Here is a 6,666-nt window from a genome sequence, read left to right as displayed (position 1 = left end):
GTTTGAGGGCCTTCACCTTGTTAGATCCTATTTTTATGGTGCATCACATCATTTTATTATTAATTTTTTTAAAATGTTAAACTGATTTGCATCTCTGGAATAAATATCACTTAATCATGTTGTAAGATGTGTCATCATACTCATGAAACAGATACAGAAACCTTAAGCAACATAGCAACAAGCATACATATGATCTACTTTTCATGAATGTGATAGCACTATAGTTTCTTGAAAAGAGGAAATAAATGGAGTTATAGAATATAACTCTATTAGTTTCACAGTTGTCAATATTCAGTCCTCATGAAGCTTGAAATATATTTTTCTTTTACTTTTTCAACAAATCTAAGAACATAATACTCTTCATATGTACAATGAATAATGAACACAAGGAATTCATCATGAGTTGGGAAAAAAAATATATATATATTAATAGATATAAGGAAATTTTTTATTAAGTTAGAGCATTTCACAGTTAAACTAATAGGAATTAAGACTGGTAGATATGCCTTGAAAAAAATTTCAGAAAGAAATGTATGATCTGATATAATACAAAAAAATAAGTTTTTCTTAATATATATATTTTTTAATTTTTAAAAATTATTTATTTATTTATTTTACTTTACAAGATTGTATTGGTTTTGCCATACATTGACTTGAATTCTCCATGGGTGTACATGTGTTCACCATCCTGAACCCCCCTCCCACCTCCCTCCCCATCCCATCCCTCTGGGTCATCCCAGTGCACCAGCCCCAAGCACCCTGTATCATGCATCAAACCTGGACTGGTGATTCGTTTCACATATGATAATTTACATGTTTCAATGTCATTCTCCCATATCATCCCACCCTCACCCTCTCCCACAGAGTCCAAAAGACGGTTCAATACATCTCTGTTTCTTTTGCTATCTCTCATACAGGGTTATCATTACCATCTTTCTAAATTCCATATATACACCTTAGTATACTGTATTGGTGTCTTTCTTTCTGGTTTACTTCACTGTGTGTAATAGGCTCCACTTTCATCCACCTCATTAGAACTGATTCAAATGTATTCTTTTTAATGGCTGAGTAATATTCCATTGTGTATATGTACCAAAGCTTTCTTACCCATTCATCTGCTGATGGACATCTAGGTTGCTTCCATGTCCTGGCTATTATAAACACTGCTGCAATGAACATTGGGATACACGTGTCTCTTTCAATTCTGGTTTCCTCAGTGTGTATGCCCAGCAGTGGGATTGCTGGGTCATATGGCAGTTCTATTTCCAGTTTTTTAAGGAATCTTCACACTGTTCTCTATAGTGGCTGTACTAGTTTGCATCCCACCAACAGTGTAAGAGGGTTCCCTTTTCTCCACACCCTCTCCAGCATTTATTGCTTGTAGACTTTTGGATAGCAGCCATCCTGACTGGCGTGAAGTGGTCCCTCATTGTGGTTTTGATTTATATTTCTCTGATAATGAGTGATGTTGAGCATCTTTTCATGTGTTTGTTAGTCATCTATATGTCTTCTTTGGAAAAATGTCTGTTTAGATCTTTGGCACACTTTTTGATTGGGTCTTTTATTTTTCTGGAGTTGAGCTGGAGGAGTTGCTTGTATATTTTTGAGATTAATTTTTTGTCTGTTGCTTCATTTGCTATTATTTTCTCTCGTTCTGAGGGCTGTCTTTTTACCTTGCTTATAGTTTCCTTTGTTGTGCAGAAGGTTTTAATTTTAATTAGGTCCCATTTGTTTATTTTTGCTTTTATTTCCAATATTCTGGGAGGTGGGTCATAGAGGATCCTGCTGTGATTTATGTCAAATAGTGTTTTGCCTATGTTTTCCTCTAGGAGTCTAATAGTTTCTGGTCTTACATTTCGATCTTTAACCCATTTTGAGTTTTTTTTTTTTGTGTGTGTATGATATTAGAAAGTGTTCTAGTTTCATTCTTTTACAAGTGGTTGACCAGTTTTCCCAGCACCACTTGTTAAAGAGACTGTCTTTTCTCCATTGTATATTCTTGCCTCCTTTGTCAAAGACAAGGTGTCCATAGGTGTATGGATTTATCTCTAGGCTTTCTATTTTGTTCCACTGATTCATATTTCTATCTTTGTGCCAGTACCATACTGTCTTGATGACTGTGGCTTTGTAGTAGAGCCTGAAGTCAGGCAGGTTGATTCCTCCAGTTCCATTCTTCTTTCTCAAGATTGCTTTGGCTATTTGAGGTTTTTTTTTTGTATTTCCATACAAATTGTGAAATTATTTTTTCCAGTTCTCTGAAAAATACCCTTGGTAGCTTGATGGGGATTGCATTAAATCTATAGATTGCTTTGGGTAGTATACTCATTTTCACTGTATTGATTCTTCTGATCCATGAACGCGGTATATTTCTCAATCTATTTGTGTTATCTTTGATTTCTTTCACCAGTGTTTTATAGTTTTCTATAAACAGGTCTTTCGTTTCTTTATGTAGATATATTCCTAAGTATTTTATTCTTTTCGTTGCAATGTTGAATGAAATTGTTTCCTTTATTTCTCTTTCTGTTTTCTCATTGTTAGTGTATAGGAATGCAAAGGATTTCTGTATGTTGATTTTATATCCTGCAACTTTACTATATTCATTGATTAGCTCTAGTAATTTTCTGGTGGAGTCTTTAGGGTTTTCTATGTAGAGGAGCATGTCATCTACTAACGGTGAGAGTTTTACTTCTTCTTTTCCAATCTGGACTCCTTTTATTTCTTTTTCTGCTCTGATTGCTGTGGCCAAAACTTCCAAAACTATGCTGAATAGTACTGGTGGGAGTGGGCACCCTTGTCTTGTTCCTGAATTTAGGGGAAATGCTTTCAATCTATTTTTAAACTTATAAAGATAAAACACATTAATTAAATTGAAAAATTCAGAAAAATATAAAGTTGTGAAAATATCATAATCACAGTTAACATACTACATTGCCTTTTTTGAGCCTATTTTCATCCATTTGAAAATAATTGGGATGTTCTTGTACAGTTCATATATAATTTTTTAATTACTTATTTTTAATTGGAGGATATTACTTTACAATATTGTGTTGATTTCTGCCATACATCAGTATGAATCAGCCATAGGTGTACATATGTACCCTCCCTCTTGAAACTCCCTCCCACCTCCCACCCCATCCCACCTCTCTGGGTTGTCATAGAGCACTGGGTTTGAGCTCCCTGCATCATACAGCAAATTCCCACCAGCTATCTATTTTAAATATGATAATGTATGTGCTTCAATGTTGCTCTCTATTTGTCCCAACCTCTCCTTCCCCACTGTGTCCACAAATCTGTTCTCTATGTCTGCATCTCTATTCTTGATCTGCAAATAGATTTATCAGAACCATCTTTCTAGATTCCATATATACACATTATACACAGTATTTATTTTTCTCTTTCTGTCTTACTTCACTCTGTACAATAGGTTCTAGGTTCATTCACCTCATTAGCACTGACTCAAATGAATTTCCTTTTATGGCTGAGTAATATTCCATTATATATATGTACCACAACTTCTTTATCCATTCATCTGTCAATTGACATCTAGGTTGCTTCCATGTCCTAGCTACTGCAAATAGTGCTGCAGTGAATATTGGGGTACATGTGTCTTTTTCAATTATGGTTTCCTCAGGGTATATGCCCAGTGGTGGGATTGTTGGGTCATATGGTAGTCTTATCCCTAGTTTTTAAAGGAATTTCCATACTGATCTCCATAGTGGCTGTGTCAATTTACATTTCCACCAACCATGCAAGAGGGTTCTCTTCTCCACATGCTCTCCAGCAGGTATTGTTTGTAGATTTTTTGATGATGGTCACTTTGACTGGTGTGAGTACCTTATTGTAGTTTTGATTTGCACGTCACACGCTAGTAAAGTAATGCTCAAAATTCTCCAAGCTAGGCTTCAGCAATACGTGAACCATAAACTTCCAGCTGTTCAAGCTGGTTTTAGAAAAGGCAGAGGAACCAGAGATCAAATTGCCAACATCCGCTAGATCATTGAAAAAGCAAGAGAGTTCCAGAAAAACATCTATTTCTGCTTTATTGACTATGCCAAAGCCTTTGACTGTGTGGATAACAATAAACTGTGGAAAATTCTGAAAGACATGGGAATACCAGACCACCTGATCTGCCTCTTGAGACACCTATATGCAGGTCAAGAAGCAACAGTTAGAATTGGACATGGAACAACAGACTGGTTCCAAATAGGGAAAGGAGTAGATCAAGGCTGTATATTGTCACCCTGCTTATTTAACTTATATGCAGAGTACATCATGAGAAACGCTGGGCTGGAGGAAGCACAAGCTGGAATCAAGATTGCCAGGAGAAATATCAATAACCTCAGATATGCAGATGACACCACCCTTATGGCAGAAAGTGAAGAGGAACTAAAAGACCTCTTGACGAAAGTGAAAGAGGAGAGTGAAAAAGTTGGCTTAAAGCTCAACATTCAGAAAACCAAGATCATGGCATCTGGTCCCATCACTTCATGGTAGATAGATGGAGAAACAGTGGAAACAGTGGCTGACTTTATTTTTTGGGGCTCCAAAATCACTGTAGATGGTGATTGTAGCCATGAAATTAAAAGACTCTTACTCCTTGGAAGGAAAGTTATGACCAACCTAGATAGCATATTAAAAAGCAGAGATATTAATTTGCCAACAAAGGTCTGTCTAGTCAAGGCTATGGTTTTTCCAGTGATCATGTATGGATGTGAGAGTTGGACTGTGAAGAAAGCTGAGCACTGAAGAATTGATGGTTTTGAACTGTGGTGTTGGAGAAGACTCTTGAGAGTCCCTTGCACTGCAAGGAGATCCAACCAGTCCATCCTAAAGGAGATCAGTCCTGGGTGTTCATTGGAAGAACTGATGCTGAAGCTGAAACTCCAATACTTTGGCCACCACATGCAAAGAGTTGACTCATTGTAAAAGATACTGATGCTGGGAGGAATTGGGGGCAGGAGGGGAAGGGGACAACAGAGGATGAGATGGCTGGATAGCATCACCAACTAGATGGGCATGAATTTGAGTAAACTCCGGGAGTTGGTGATGGACAGGGAGGCCTGGCATGCTGTGATTCATGGGGTCACAAGCAGTCGGACACGCTTGAGCGACTGAACTGAACTGAACTGAATAATGAAAAATGTTGAGCATCTTTTCATGTATTTATTAGCCATCCATATGTTTTCTTTGGAGAACTGTCTGTTTGCATCATCTGCCCACTTTTTGATTGGGTTATCTGTTTTTCTGCTATTGAGTTACATGATCTATTTGTATAATTTAGAGATTAATCCTTTCTCATATATGTACTCTTCATTGTGTATTTTATTGATTTTCCATACAATTATAAACTTTTTGGAAAGACACAGATTACCCATTACCCCTTCCTATTGGCTCTATTATTAGACATTTAGGTATTTATAAATTTTCACTATTCTAAATAACTTCAGGTTGCAAACTTTTGTGTCTATATTACATTTCAATAGCTTTTTTGAAAAAAAAAAAGACAAAATTTTTACATTATGGGACCAGGTTTATACTAAATACTTGCTACTTAAAGTATAGTCTGTGGAACAACAGAATTGCCTGGAAGCATTTTAGAAATGCAGAATCTCAGAGCCCATACAGACCTATTAACTCAGAACCTGCACTTTAACTGATGGTGAGGTGATTCCTATGCATTGAGGGAACACTGTCTTAGAGTGTATTTCATCTACTCCAAGCTGATTGCTTCAGTGAGATGCTTGGATTATCCTGATTGGTTCAATGAAAGGAGGCTCAGAGCACCCTGACTGATCACCAGCAAGACCCTCAAAGTCATGTTTCCTGCCCTGCTTTAGCTTTACATTGTAATTCCCTGTAAGCAGGGATCTTCTCAATTTTGATTACACATAAGAACTACCTGGAAAGTTACTTAATAATATTGATATTTGGACCCTACCCTAGACCTATTGGCTTCCCAGGTGACTGAGACAGTACAGAGTCTAGGGTTCGTTCCCTGGATTGGGAAGATGCCTTGGAGAAGGGAATGGCAACCCACTCCAGTATTATTACCTGGATAATTTAATGGACAGAGGAGCCTGGTGAGCTACAGTCCATGGAGTTGCAAAAAGTCAGATGCAACTGAGCAACTAACACTTTCACCGAATGTATTAAGTAAAAATCTCTTGGGAAAGGAAAGTGGTTTTAAAAAGTTCTCTAGGTGTCTAATAGACAGCCATGGTTGACAATCATTGTAGATGAACCAAGTAAGGGAGGAAAGTAGATGATAGATGATTGTTTTTCATCTACCTGTCCTGCTCTCAAAAGCTGTCCCCTTGTGTGCCATCTGTTCCACATCTGCAGAGCAGTGGAGAAAGAGAGAGAAGGCAGGGCATGTGGTTTATCTGACTAGTGATTAGAGACTGAAAGAGTTCCTTTAACTGCATTTCCAGTAAAAGTATTATATTCCAAAGGACTCAGAGCTAAATTTAAAAGCCCAAACAATCAAATGACTGCATATATACTTTGTTTTGTAAGTAAAAGGCAGGCAGGTTAAGAGGATGGTTGCCATTTACTGCAGGCCTTCCAAGAAAGGTTGAGTGTAAGTAAAACAATCAAATGAATGTTTTTTTTCTTCTGGAAATAATCTCCACATAACTAATTTTATTTGCAATGATTAACTTTCAA

Source organism: Odocoileus virginianus, chromosome 19, assembly GCF_023699985.2.
Source record: "Odocoileus virginianus isolate 20LAN1187 ecotype Illinois chromosome 19, Ovbor_1.2, whole genome shotgun sequence".
Taxonomy (NCBI): domain Eukaryota; kingdom Metazoa; phylum Chordata; class Mammalia; order Artiodactyla; family Cervidae; genus Odocoileus; species Odocoileus virginianus.
Note: the sequence above shows the minus strand (reverse complement) of the source record.